Source organism: Oryctolagus cuniculus, chromosome 2 (assembly GCF_964237555.1).
Source record: "Oryctolagus cuniculus chromosome 2, mOryCun1.1, whole genome shotgun sequence".
Lineage (NCBI taxonomy): Eukaryota > Metazoa > Chordata > Mammalia > Lagomorpha > Leporidae > Oryctolagus > Oryctolagus cuniculus.
Genome location: NC_091433.1, coordinates 195,775,197 through 195,789,814, shown reverse-complemented (window position 1 = coordinate 195,789,814; position 14,618 = coordinate 195,775,197). Strand labels below are relative to the sequence as shown.

The 14,618-nt window shown below is 51.9% G+C and overlaps 1 long non-coding RNA gene across 1 annotated transcript; it reads right to left on the bottom strand.

The window, feature by feature from the left end:
- Nucleotides 1–6,668: 6,668 nt before the first annotated feature.
- On the bottom strand, nt 6,669–14,226 carry LOC127487519 (uncharacterized). Its single transcript, XR_007914390.1, has 3 exons — nt 13,999–14,226; nt 12,315–12,396; nt 6,669–7,396 (listed from the first exon to the last, which is right to left on the bottom strand). It is a non-coding gene; the product is annotated as an uncharacterized lncRNA (long non-coding RNA).
- Between the last annotated feature and the right edge of the window lie 392 nt (nt 14,227–14,618).

Sequence of the window (14,618 nt, the reverse complement as noted above, 5' to 3'; positions counted from 1 at the left end):
CAGGCCAGGGACCTTTCATTCCCCTTCTCTGGAGAATGCCGAATGCTAGAACTAGCTTCCCTTGAAATGTGTCTTATTAATGTATTTTAAAAACGCTAATATTCTTGAAACACAATCTAGCCAATATTTAAGGAGAAATATGTAGACTTTGCATTATTAAAAATAGTCACAGAAAAACTTTAAGAGCATATTAATCAGAACCAAGCGTCCATGGTAAGTGTTGAGAGTCTAGGATCAACCACATGGAATGTGTCACAAGTTGAAATATGCAATCGAAAGAAGGTTTTTGGGTTGATTCTTGGAAATGCACATGCCTTGCTCAGCAGCGTACCAGAACACGGTGTTGTCCCCTCTCAGTATTGCCCTACAGTGTAGCTCAGAGTCTACACCTGCAAGTCAGAGTCCAGATCACGCTTCAGGATGGGTCTGTGGGCCAGCGTTGTGGTGCATCCGGTCAAGCCACTGCTGGAACACTGTCACCTCACACTGCGTGCGTGTTGGTGAGCTGGTTGGAGCTGCAGCTGCTCCCCTTCTAATCAGCTCCCTGCTAATGCACCTGGGAATGCAGTGAATGAGTGCCCAGGTACCTGGGCCCCTGCCACCCATATGGGAGACTGGGATGGGGTTCCTGGCCCCTAGCTTAGCTGGCCCAGACCTGGCTGTTGTGGCCATTTGGGGAGTAGACAAATGAATGGAAGATCTCTTTATCTCTTTTTATTTATTTGAAAGAGTTACACAGAGAGAAGAGAGGCAGAAAGAGAGAGAGAGAGAGAGAGAGAGAGGTCTTCCATCCAATGATTCACTCCCCAGTTGGCCTTAACCGCTGGAGCTGCGCCGATCTGAAGCCAGGAGCCAGGAGCTTCCTCCGGGTCTCCAACTCGGGTGCAGGGACCCAAGGACTTGGGCCATCTTCTACTGCTATCCCAGGCCATAGCAGAGAGCTGGATCAGAAGTGGAGCAGCCAGAACTCGAACTGGCACCCATATGGGATGCCGGCACTGCAGGAAATGGCTTTACCAGCTATGCCAAGCGCCGGCCCCAGAAGGTCTCTTTTTCTCTCTCTGTCACTCTTTCTCAGTCACTCTGCTTTTCAAATAATACATAAATAAATCTTCTTCTTGTTGTTGTTAAGAATGGCTTCTGAAGCAAGCACTCCATCCCTACCCACAAGGAGCACAGGCGGGAGCTCCCTGCAGGTGGCTGGCACTCACGGGGCTATAGACGGTGACTTCAGGGCCTCTGTGTGGGGGGAGGATCCCCTCTGGGCCAGTGGGGGATGATGCTTCACTTTGATCTTCTTTATAACTGAATTTCTATTTGATTAAGGAAACCATGCCCAAAGCCTCCTTTGCAAGCGGTAGCCCACGTGCTTCTCCTTCAGCTTACATCCTGAGCTGTGCTTCTGTGCTCTCTCCTCCCCCACCCCTCTTCTCACATGTGATGAACAAACATTGGGTTTACCGGTGGGTGCCGTATACTTGCAAAACGTGGTGCCTGAAGAGAGCTAAGGCAGTGGTTCATAGGCGGGAGCGTTTCGGCCACCATGGGCCTCAGAGATCTCACTGCTGGCACAGTGCTCGGCATAGCGCTTAAGCTGCCTGCTTCTGGTGCCGCAGATTCTGAGTTCAACACCCAGCTCCTTTCCTGGTTCTAGCTTCCTGCTGATGACACCCTGGGAGGCAGTGATGTGCTTGGGTTCCTGCCACCCCATGAGAGACCTGGATAGAGTTCCTGGCTCCCAGCTTCAGTCTGGCCCAGTCCTGATTTGGGGGGCACTTGGGGAATGAATCAGTGGATGGAAGATTTCTCTCTCTCTCTCTCTCTCTCTCTCTCTCCTTTCAAATAAGTGAAATGAACAAATCAAACATTATAAAAAATAAAAATTTCACTGGTTTTTCCTTTAAAAGGGGTGACGGGAACCTTAGCTAGTGTTAGAACGTCTGCGTCTCGTTCAAGTGTGTCAGTGTTTTGTTTTCATTGGAAATAAGCGCAAGAGACAGGACCAGGAGTTCACAGTGGTGTTGTGATTTAAGGACACTGTGGGGAGTTTGAGTTTCTGCAAAGATATTCCCACAGAACCCCAGACATAGTGAGGCTCCTGGGTCCTGCCTCTAGAGCAGCCTGGAAGGGTGGCTGGTGTCCACCTGCATTGCCTGGGCTCCACTGCACAGCTGCCACCTCCAGGCCCGATGAACCTTTACAAAATCTCAACTCCAAGGTGGTCCACCTGTAGGGCTGACCATCTGTCTCCCACACTGTCCACGGTGGAGCCACACAACTCAGAAAACGTGAGGGAAAATGTCCGTCCACCTACTGTCCCCAAGACTGCAAGCCGACGAGCTCCCAGCATCCTCTGTTCTTTCCTCTCCAGTGGGAGCTGTGTGCCTCCTCTGGTCTGGGGCTCCTGCCCTTGTCGGGGGTCCTTGGCCATTGTCTTGAGGACTTGGCGGACTTGCTCTCTCTGTTCGGCTCCTGCTGGTTCCCTCCTGCCACTCAGCAAACATCTCAAAATCTGCAAACATGCAGGAAAAAGCCCTGTGATCCACCCCCCTCTGGTTGCCGCGTGAGTTTAGCCTGCAGCCCACACTCCGCCTCTGCTCCTTCATGGGTGTTTCATGCTCGGTGCTCTGAGATGGCTCTGACCAAAGTTGGCTGGGATTCTCTGTGTATCCTCGCCCAGGGGCACTTTTAAATCTTGATTCTTCTTGGATGCTGTGGACATTTGGCCAACTTCCCTGTGGTTGGCTTCCTATTGGCTATCCTTGCGTATCTAGTACTTTCTCCCCAGACCCTTTCTGCTTCCTGGTTTTCTGCTCAGTCTGGCACAGCAGCTTTTCTTAACATTCTGCCCCAGGTTTCTCTCCTCATTCTACACAGCCTCCCAGAGCGACTCCATTTCACGTCCATCTTACATCTCTACTCCCAGCCCAGACCCGTGTGTACTCTGGGCTCCAATGGTGTCGACTCAATTGCCTGTTTCCCGCTCCTCTTTGGATTTCTCCAGGGCACCCCAAATTGAACAGCATCAAAATTGAGCTCATCCTCCAATTCTCTCCCCCTGAAAACTCTGCCTTTTCTTTCTGTTCTCTCCCGCCCTAAATGGCTCCTCTCCTGCCCAGCTACCCAAGCCAGCAACCTGGGAAGTCATAAAGGCAGCCAAATGTGAGCCAGGCATGGTGGCCCTGGGGGCCTCCCTGCAATGGCCAGCTCCTAGTGCCCAGCCCCCTCCCTGCCCATGCCCAGCAGGTAGCCTGGCTCCATGCGGGGGGAGGCTTGCCCCCTGGGCCCGGGCTCATGCATCCCTGTTATCTCAGCACCACCAGCCTTGTGCAGATTCAGATCTCTCCTGATCCCTGGCCCAGAGCTTGCTCTGCTGCCTCTATCACTCTCACCCAGCAGAAAGGGCCATCAAGGCCAATCTAACAAGCCCCTGTCCAGATTCAGACCCCCAAAGATGGCATTCTCTCCATCACTAGGCTCCTCAGTGCCTTCGTACCTTTGCTGTCTGGTCCCTGTTCATCTGTCTGCCTTTACCTCCATCATCCAGAGCTGCTTCAGTTACTCAGAAGCGGGTGTGTTGTGGTGGTGGTGGGGGGCTCGCTCTACTCTTCGAGACCAGCCAACACCTAAGCCACACTCGTCCTTCAAGTCCTCCCTCATTCGTCTGTCTCTCCCTGCCCACCCATCCCGGTCCCTGTCCCCTACTCTGTTGGCTAGATGCTCGTGTTTGGACTTTCCGTGGAGTCCTGCACTTGTTTGAATTCCTTCACCTTGATTCCGTAGTCCATCTTCATTAGCAAACTATGCACTTAGAGACTGGCCCTTGTTTTTCAAGGGATTCCCTGTACCTTGCACACCCGTGGCTCAATAAATACCCATTAAATAAATGAATGAATAAGTGAAGAAAAGTCTCTCTTCTCTAGGGAGCCAAGAAGGCAGCTGCAGCGCCAAGAAACTGGAGAGTCAAAAAATGAGAAATTTCATTTCTTGGTTGAGGAGCAGGGCTTCTGGCCGGGCTCTCACTGTGTGGCCTGAGAGGAGAGGAAGAAATGAGGATGTTTCACTCCCAGTTTTGTCGTTGGACAACACACGCCCTTTCGCCAGATAACAGCTCATTTGGCCGGGACCCCAAAGCACGCAGTACCACGAGAGAGCTCTAACTGGCATGCAGTTTTAAAATTCTCAGAAGCAAACCGCAGCTCAGCTGTGGCTACTCTGGCTTCGTCCCACAGCACCTCTGTGGATCCAGGAGAGCTGTGCACCCCACACCCAGGACGCCGCCGTGGCACACTCCCTGCCTGCTCCCCGAAGTCCACGAGGGGTCCACAGACAGGGTGGGCTCTCTAGGCTCTGCAGCAAGCGCGATGAGACCTGAGCAGACCGTCTCGGGCTGGCCTGTCTGACAAGCCACAGTAAATCAAGCAAAGGCTGAGTGTAAATACAGGCTTTCTTTCCCATCCCAGCACTCCCCGGCAGCACAAGCCAAAACAGGATGAGAGCTTTTTCCTCCCCTCTCTGACAGAGGAGCTGAGCGTCCTGGTATGTGCACACACCCACGGGGGCCCATTCTTGGTGTGATGTGTGCCTTTTTTTCTGGCTTCTCAAAGGAGCGAGACTCGGGCACAGGTTTTGCATTTGGTTTCTGTCGGGGCTGGTGCTGCCCAAAGCTCTCTTCCTCTCCCTAAGCAGATTTTCCAGCGCACACAGGCATACATCAGAAAGTCACAGCACACCATTAACAGAATAATTGGCAATTTATTATTTTTTTATTTTTATTTTTTTTTGACAGGCAGAGTGGATAGTGAGAGAGAGAGACAGGGAGAAAGGTCTTCCTTTGTAATTGGCAATTTAAAGTTGTATGTGATGTGGTACCATTTGCGGAGCACTTACCTTTGTCACGCTCTGCATGGAGGCTTGTGAAAGGCCTCCACCTGTCAGGCCTTGTGCTCAGGACAGCCTGGCAAACCAGGTGCTGTTAAACACCCGGCACAGGTGAGGGTGGAGGCTCCACTGCCCCACTCCCAGGGCAGGGCTCCTGACTTAGCCAGAACCCTCTGCCCCTGGAGCAGCTCTTCCTTACCGGGCCTGCTCAGGACTGCCAGCCGGGGACACCTGAATGTGGCCACTCTGCCTTGGGGTCTGCAGGACCCTTGTGGGCCTGGGTCTGGGGGCTCCACTGAGTGTGGTGTGGCCGCCTGGATGCAAACCCAGGACTCCTATGTGAGGGCAGGACTGAGCCATGCTTAACAGCATGCTAGACTTTGAGTAAACATTCAGGAAGTACTGGTTGGAGGTACAGGCATCGTGGTGCAGCACATTAAGCAGCTGATTTTGTCCCCGGCATCCCATATCAGAACGCTGGTTCGAGTCCTGGCTACTCCACTTCCAATCCAGCTCTCTGATAATTCACCTGGGAAAGCAGCAGATGTTGTCCTAAGCACTTGGGCCCTTGCCTCTCTGGTGGGAGACCTGGATGGAGGTCCTGGCTCTTGGCTTCTGTCTGGCCCATACCTGGACGTTGCAGCCATTTGGGAAGTGAACCAGTGGGTAGAAAATCTATCTCTCTGTTGTTCTTTCAAAGAAATAAATTAATTCTTAAAAAAAAAAAAAAAAGAAAAGAAACACTGGCTGCATGTGAAACGCCGTCCTGTGAGATAACGGACTCAATCAAATCCAAAAGGAAAAAGCATTCTTGGAAGCTTTGCTGCCCTCCAAGTGCTTGGCAACAGCATTTGCTTAATGGAGAAAACAAATAACTGAAATAAGCTGAAACACTAAGGAAGTGGGACACTCTGTCAGATAAGGGGGTCCTGGGTCATAGGAAAAGTGCCCTTGGGAAGAGCGTGGCTTTGTCTTATGGGACTAGGATGCCAGTGCTCTACCAGCAGCGTGACCCTGGCAGTTACCTAAACTTCCCCTCCTTCTCTGTGCAAAGCAACGGAAACACCTTGCTTGCACCTGCAGCTGTGGGCCAAACCAGGGACTCAGCTCCCAACACCTCCTGATCCTGATGGGCAAAGTGGGGGTGGAGAGTGGGTTCTTGTTTTCCCAGCCCCCCTCTGTCCTTGAAGGCTGGTCAGGAGGGATCTTGTCTCACCACCAAGGGGGTTACAACCAAATCTGAGGTGACCTCACCTTAGGCTAACCCTAAAGTTATTGAAATGCAGAACATTAACATATTTTCTGATATCCATAACAAACTTTTATAACACAGCTAAGTACAAAGGGCCTGCTTTGAAGGCCTCTTCTGCATCCACTGAATGCCCTTGTGGGATCCTTGAGAAAAGAGAATTTCAAAGAAATGAGTATTTTGATGGAAAGTGACCTGGCCTGACCTCCTTAGAGTTCAAAAGCCAAGGGTGTCAGGAGGGATGAGCCCAGATCTGCCCCAAAGCCTGGACTTCCCAGCCCAGCCCCCTGCACAGGCCTGGGAGCAGTGAGCAGCACCCTGGGGGGAGGGGGGGTGCACAGGTGAGTGGTACACATTGCAGGGCCTGTCCTACTGTGCCCTGGGCCAGGGCCTCCCAGCCTTTAGGCCTTCACAGGGGAGTCAACTTTCCCAGAGGTGCTAAGGGCACTGGTGTAGAGATGACAATTCATTATTTTAATTTTTAAGATTTGTTTATTTACTTGAAAATCTGAATTAGAGAGAGAGAGAGAGAGGAGAGAGCAGAGAGGAGAGAGGAGAAAGGAGAGAGGAGAGAGGAGAGAGGACTCTTCCATCTTCTGGTTCACACTCAGATGTCTACAATGACCAGGGCTGGGCCAGGCTGAAGCCAGGAGGCAGGAGCTTCATCCAGGTTTCCTATGCCAGTAGCAGGGGTCCAAACGCTTGGGCCATTTTCTGCTGCTTTCCCATTTGCAGGGAGCTGAATGGGAAGTGGAGAAGACAGGATATGGACCAGCTCCCAGAGGGGCTGCTGGCATTGCAGGTGGTGACTTTACCTGCTATACCATAATGTCAGCCCTGACGATTCCTTCTTTGGCCAAACAAGAGAGTTACGAAACACGTTACCACCTCTTCCTAAAAGAAAGACCTTTCAATACAGACAATCAGAAAGTTACCGTCTTAAAGGACTGATGCTGAAATGGTTTGTGAAGAGCCCGCTGAGGGTTTCCTGAGCTGAGGGTTTCACTGAGCGCTGTGTGTGGACAGGGTTAGGAGAGGGCTCTCTCTGGCTCGTCCCTTCAAGGAAGTGCGGGAGGAAAACAGTGCAGGAGACCCAGGCTTGGCAGTCGACCACTGACACCAGCCTTTGCAGGTGTGTGGGCCCCCACCCCCTGACCTGGCCACCTGTGCTTTCCACGTTCTCGGAGGGTGAGGAGGCCTGGGATGAGGGTTTCCTGGAGGCTTTCGGTGCTACACCGGTGGCTGCTCACTTGATGTTATTCTCTTCTGTGGATAAAACCCAGGACACAGAGATGTCAGATGATTTATTAGAGGCAGCACTCGAGGACAGACTTGGAAGCCAGAGCCCTCTCCTCACACTCTGGTTGGTGCTGCCACCCTCCCAGCAATGGCGTGGGCAGGTTGCTTCAGTGTCATTCACCCCCTCACTCCGATAGTGCCAGCTTTTCTATCCACTGGACATTCTCATTAACCCACAGCCTTTGCATGTGTGAAGGAACCGTGTTGCTTCTCCACTCTCCGAGAAACGGGTGAACAGACAAGACGAGCAGCTGCAGAGACCGTGGTCTGCTCCCCAGTTCCTCTGAGCTGAGTCCCACTTATCTCCACCAATAAAACAAAACTTCCTGCAAGAGAGGCGGAGATTTGCCCTTCAACTCACTTTTCAGCTCACACTGATGGGACATCACCTGGCCCTCTCGGCAAACTCCGTGCACGTCCCCTCGGCCTCCGTGTTGTTGCAGCCACACTCAGGTGGCCGGCTCCAGCCCGCCAGGAGTAGCTCACTCAGGCTGCTTCCTTCTCCCGGTGGGCTGGACGCCTTTGCTGCTTCCTCTGTGGGCGGTCATTTTTCCTCCTGGTCCTTTGCGGGCCTTCATCTTCCCAACCACCCAGCACGAGGCTGCCCAAGGCTCAATTCTGGACCTCTTCCACTTCTTGGCTGCTCCCCTGGCTATCTCGTCTGTCCCACTTCTCGGTGACAGCCCCCGGTTTACACTCCCACCTGCAATTTCGCCCTGTAGTCCAGTTTCCTCCGTGCATTTCCCGACTTGATGTCTCCCCTAGAATTTCTAGAAACACTCCTGCTCACCACACTGGAAGCTGAGGGCCCCACCTTCCACGGTCCGCCTGCCTTGTCTACCCATCCTGTCTCAGTGAGCAGCCGCTCTATGTAAAAGAGCTGCAGGAGCCAAATGGTGACGCTGGGCTCCCCTTTTTTCTCATGCAATCTAAGGGCAAGCCCAACTGGCTGTGCTTTCAATACAGAGCTTCAAGGGTCCAACTCCATCATTCTGCTCCTAGTCACGACTACCACCTGCCTGAATCATACCCTGCCCCAGAACAGGCCCCAGCCCCTAGTAGCTGAGGTTTTCAAGTCTTGTTACGTTCAGCTTCCTTTCCTCTCTCTAAAAGGAGACAGGCCACAGCCCCAGCCTCTCCTCTCTGAGCACAGTTGCATCTCTGACCTCACGTCTTTGGACGCTGCCCTTGCTCCACTCAACCTGGACACACTGGCCTCCTTGCTGTGTGCTCCTCACACCTGCTGGCCACAAGGACACCTCCAAAGGCCCTTTCACCCCATCCCTTCTGCCTGGACTCCTTCCCAGGGCTCATGAAGCCCGCCCGCCCCCTTCCTTCAAGTCTGATCAAGTGCTGCCTCCTGAGAGGCTCCCCTAACCATGCATAAGGCACAGCCTCCCCTAGACTCCCCATTCTCTTTGGCTGCTTTGTTTTCACCAGCACTTTCCAGCTCTCATGTCTTGTGGTTCTCTCTCTCCTGCTGCTTAGTAAGCTCGTGTCTCCTTGCATTCCTGTGCACTGTCTTGACTTTCTCAACCCCAGAGCCTGCAGTAGGGCCTGACACATGTTGGGTGACAATTTCTGCTGTTGAATGCATTCATGACTGCATTTCTGTGGACTCTCGAAAGGGACCAGTGATGAGAGGCCTGGATAGAAGGACTGAAACAGTGCTGAGACCTAGGCACTGGCTTTGCTGACCATTTTCCAACAGGCACAGAGTTGGGTCCACTCTCAGAGAAGGGGCATCAGGAGCCCACCCTCTGTCAGGAGGAGGTCTTCTTAGGTGGCCTCTTACTGGCTCCAGGAGTTGCCACACTGAGCTTGGCCAAGAGGCTGAAGCTGCCTTGTGTGCTCCCAGGAGGACCCAACCTGTGGCATGTCCCACGTCCTGGACGTTTTCAGAGAAGAGCGCCCATCTGTGGAAGGTGGAGTCAGGGCAAGGCCAGGCTGTTCTGCTGAGCTGTCACACTCGCTGAGCGGCCGTCCCTCAGGTGCTTAATGGAGCAGTGCCCTTGGCTTTCGACTGTCCACAGACTCTTCCCCATGGGCTTGTGGGACCACCCTGCCTGTCCTCGACTCTGGGGAGCTCCCTTGGCTCTCTCAAGCTTTGAATTCAGTTGTCACTTTTTGCCTGGGGCACTTTGCACCCCAAAGACAATGTGAAATTGCTCCACAAGTATATCATGGAATGTGTTAGCCTTGACTCCCAGTGTTGGCTGCCAGCCTGGAAACCAAACATTTTGTACATTTCAACTCTTGACAGTTTTGCCAGGAGGAAAGGCCATTTTGAGTTTTTTATTTTTTCTTTTTACAACTTGACATTTAAAGATAAAGTTTAAAAATTGTAGAAAATTTGATAAAAGTATCTGCCATTTTCCCAAAGTGAAGAAATGGGAACCTAAATTCAATTAAATGGAAAAGTGATTCTTGCTCCCTCCCACCCCCAACACACACACACACACACACACACAGGAGATGCTGGCATGATTTACAGGCAAGATGCTGGTCATCCATTCTCTAACATGATCCACCTGCTCCTCTGCCCCAGTGCTCACCTTCCATTTCAGAGGGAGCCATGAGGGATGAGGCTGATCCCAACCAAATGGCAAACAGGTAGATGTGCTTTGTTTGGTGAAATCCAGGCAGTAGAATAGGCAAATATGGGAGGGCAGCTGGGTCACTGCCTCATTCCTGGCTTGGCCGTTCGCCTGTGTTGCACTTTGGGTGTGACTTGTGATGTCCACACTGCTGTAGGGTAGGGATGCTGTTAGGATCTTCATACGGTAGCCATGATGCTTCAGTGAGGCAAAACCTGCCTCAACCCATGGTTGTCTTTGCAGTCAGACCATTGCGCCACAAGGTCACAACCCCATGGTCCTCTTTGAATATTAGCTCTTGCTGACCTTGATCTTGGGTCTTGGCCATGCAGAGTGGCTTTAGGGTACTTGACTATCCTGTTGGGATTCTTCTTTTTTTTTTTTTTTTTTAAGATTTATTTATTTGTTTGAATGGCAGAGTTACAGAGAGAGAAGGAGAGAGAAAGAGAGGGATCTTCCATCTGCTGGTTCACTTCCTAAATGGCCACAACAGCTGGAGCTGGTTCAGGCTGAAGCCAGGAGCTGGGAGCTTTTTCTGAGTCTCCCACATGGGTGCAAGGGCCCAAGCACATGGGCCATCTTTGCTGATTTCCCAGGCACATTAGCAGGGAGCTGGATGGAAAGCAGAGCAGCTGAGACACAAACTGGTGCCCATAGTGGTGCCGGTGTTGCAGTCAGAGGCTTTATCCACTATGTCACAGCGCCAGTCCCACGTTGGGATTCTTGAAGTCTTGGTGTATTAAAAGGGTGTGAAGCACTTCCATGTGTTCATAGTTTCACTCATTAAACAAGGAAGCCCCTGCATGCATCAAGTCCTGTGCTAGGTGCTGGGGGTTAAAACACAACACAGAGGTGGGTTTTACCCTCAAGGAAGTCACAGCAGAGAGTAAGGACCATAGAAAATAACAGGTCCAGGCTGTGGCCAACCTGGAACCAGAGTGAGGAATGACCTGCATTTGCGAGGAAGATCCAGGAAGGTGAGCAAGGTGGTGGCGTTTCAGCTCGGCTTTCATGAAAGACCAAGTCTGGGAAATGCAAAGAGTAGGAAAGGAATTCTCCAGCCGTGTAGACAGTGTCAGCAAGTTCAGGGACTGGAATGGCTGTGAAATGCTTTAAAAGTTCAGCAATTTCTTAGTGTGGAAAGATGCATCAAAGCTAAAGTGTGCTTTCTTGACTGTTGTAACTCTGTAGTTCAGTGACACTAAGTGCATTTGCCTTGTAGTGCAGCCAGCACCGCCATCCACCTGCAGAACTCGTTTCTGCTTGCAGAACTAAAGTTCGGTGTCCATCAGACACTGACTCCCTGCTCCCTCTTCATCCCCTGCCAACTGCCACACTGAGTTATGACTGCTCTAGGGACCTGGTGTAAGGGGACCCCTACAGCACCCGTCTTCGTTGGGACCAGCTTATTTCACTTACCATACAGTCTCCAGGGGTCATCCATGTTGCCACATGTGTCAGAATATCCTTCCTTTTTCAGGATGAAAAGTATTCCACTGCATGCTCCTACTATGTGTTATGTGTTATCAGTCCTTTGATAGACACCGGGTCATTTCTACGTTTGGCTATCTTGAATAATGTTGCTGACAACAAGGTTTCTACAGCAATCACCTCATTGCATCTGTGAGAACGTAAGTTAAGCTGCAGGAAGGCAGTAGTCTATGGTGCCTTTGCCTGGAAGGCAGGAGTCTATGGTGCCTTTGCCTGGAAGGCAGGAGTCTATGGTGCCTTTGCCTGGCTTTGTGCTACCAGAGCTCAGGGTGGTGGCTGGCGGGTAGTAGGCACTCAGTTTGTTGAATGGATGGATTTGGCCCTTACAGTAACCCTGGAAGGCAGTTGAGGGAGACGCTATTTTCTTTCTAGAGAGAAAACCCACCGGGGACAGTCAGGAGCCTTGCTTGGTCTACACAGCAAGCAGGTGTCCAAGGGACCCCAACACGGGGCTCTGCTGCCCACCTGTACATACCAGGGGGTTCCACGAGGCAGCAGGAGCTGCAGATTCCATTTCAGACCCAGTTTTTCTCAACTGTGGGCTGTGTGCCTTTGCTATGTGACTTTCCTTCTCTGAGATTCAGTCTGTATTTTATTAAATACAGACTCTCATATTACTTCTAGCATGTTCTGAAGGATAGAAGCGATGCGAACAAAGCACCAGGTAGGCACACACTGGGAAATTATTACCATCACAATGAGTTTCCAGAAAATCCTTTCATTTAGTCAGTGAAGGCAGCTATTTTCATTTTAGCACGGTATAGTTAATTTTAAAAAGCTACAAATAGACAACCTACTTTTTCCTGCCAGCTTTTCGGTTACGTCGCGTGTCACCATGAACAAGTGATCTCGTGTGTCGGAGCCTCAGTCTCCTCCTCTCTGAAATGGGGACAGACACATTTCCCAGAGCTGCCTCGCCAGGCCCCTGTGGGGAGCTGAGTGAAGGCACTGTGTCGGCTGCCGTGTGCTGCTCCAAGCATGAGGCACATGCTGTTTCTCTATTAGCAGCCTGCGACTTCCTTGCTAGACGCTGGGGACAGACGGGAAGCGCCAGGAGCTCCTTTTCTGTTCCCCTGATACCGTTTTCCTGTGATCCAGCAGCTCAAACGAGAGCCGCGGGGAAAATACAGCTTTCAAGGCATCCAGTGCCTTTCAAGTTGAGGCAGCTTGTGTGCAGCCGCAACCTGCCCCTGTTTGGGAAGGGAGCATGAGGGCCTCCTTGCAGGGCAAGCCCCCATCAGTCCTGCCCAGACCAAGCCTTCTTTATTAGGGCTGTTGAATGACAAAAACACCCTTGTCTTAAGCGGCACAGTAATAGAGCAATGGGGGAAGGGGAAGGTGATAGAGGAACTGTGGTATTTGGCTGGAGGGAAGGGAAGGGCTGTCCCTGCAGAGCTTCCTATCTGCCTCCGCCTGGCCTGTGTCCTCTCCAGTGAGCAGTGTGTGGCTGTTCCACAGAAGGGGACACAGCCAGGCCCGGGCGGGGCAGGGCAGGGCAGTCGGTCCCAGAGCAAGTGAGGCCACTCTTCCTACACCCCCCGTCTCCTCTCCGTGAAAAGTCAACGTCCACCCTCGTCACCTCACCAGGCCTGGGATCTCATTTGCCGAGCACAAGCTAAGTGCAAAGGTGGCTTTTGCTCTGGCCAGTGCTGGACGTGGGGGTCTCTTGGCCTGGACTTGTGAGGTGCTGCTCTGAGGTCCTGGAGGGTTTCATTTGGGCAGTGAGGGAGTGAGTGTTGTGCAACCCGTGGACTCCCTTTGCTTAGGCTACCAAGAGTCTGGGAGGTAAGTTTAGATGGAGGTAGGACATCAGTCTTTAGAAAGAAACTTGAGGCCAGCGCTGCGGCTCACTTGGCCTGAGGCGCCGGCACCCCGGGTTCTAGTCCCGGTTGGGGCGCCAGTTATGTCCCGCTTGCTCCTCTTCCAGTCCAGCTCTCTGCTGTGGCCCGAGAGGGCAGCGGAGGATGGCCCAAGTGCTTGGGCCCTGCACCCGCATGGGAGACCAGGAGGAAGCACCTGGCTCCTGGCTTCAGATCAGCGCAGCACGCCAGCCTGAGTGGCCATTTGGGGAGTGAACCAATGGAAGGAAGACCTTTCTCTCTGTCTCTCTCTCTCTCACTGTCTAACTCTGCCTGTCAAAAAAAAAAAAAAAAAAGAAACTTGAGCACTCCTTGCAGAAGACTGACTATTTCCTAAAGGTTTGGAAAGATGGCCGGGAGTCCCCTGGCCAGAGAAGGGAAGACAAGACATGGAGGGAGAGACTCACGACTGTGCACAAGGAGAACAAATTTTTGCTTCTCCTCTTACTTTGAACGGAGGTTTATCCCAAAGACAAAGAGGTCTTTGAGTCAATAACTGAGCAAAACTGAGGCTTAACTACAGCTGATGGGTACCTGGAGTCTGTCCCCTCATAACCTTTGAAGCGGGAGGATAAAACTTTCAGAGAATGGACCCTATGGAAGAGACTAAAGGAAAAGCTACTCTTGGCGGTACAGGGCACATCCTGCAGCCTCAGTCAACCCTGGGCTCTCCAGCCAGGAACAGGATGGTAGAACGGAAGGCAGAGCTTCAGGGGACCAAGCACGTGGGTCTCGAGCACATCCGTAGAGCCTGTGTCTGGGGTTCACTGCTCCGGTAGATGAGGCCGAGAGCTCAGACCTTTCAAGGTAGATAGAGCTGACCGCAGCTGAGGATGAGTGACTGGTGTCAGGTGACTCGTTTATCAGACCTTGAAAGCCCTTAAAGCAGGACTGAGGAGCGCTCCTTGGAGGCATTAGGGTGTTTGTTACATTGTGTCCCTAGGAGAATGTTAACTTAAAAGCAGAGGAGGAGAGTGAGAGCCTGCTTTCCTTGAGCAGCTGTCGCAGAGGCACTCCTGGCCACACTGCGCACCAGCTCTCGTGGTGCCTTGCCTGTTCTTTCTGCCTCTGTGTGGTTCACCTGTGCTGTGGGAAAAATGAAGGCTCGGCACAGTCTGTTAGGGGGATAAAAGTATTTTGGCTGAAGTCTTATTTTACTTGAGGAATGTTTTTGGTGAATGATAAGATTCCCTAAGTTTTAGGACTCCATTTCATTTACATTTTACTCATCCACCAGTGTCA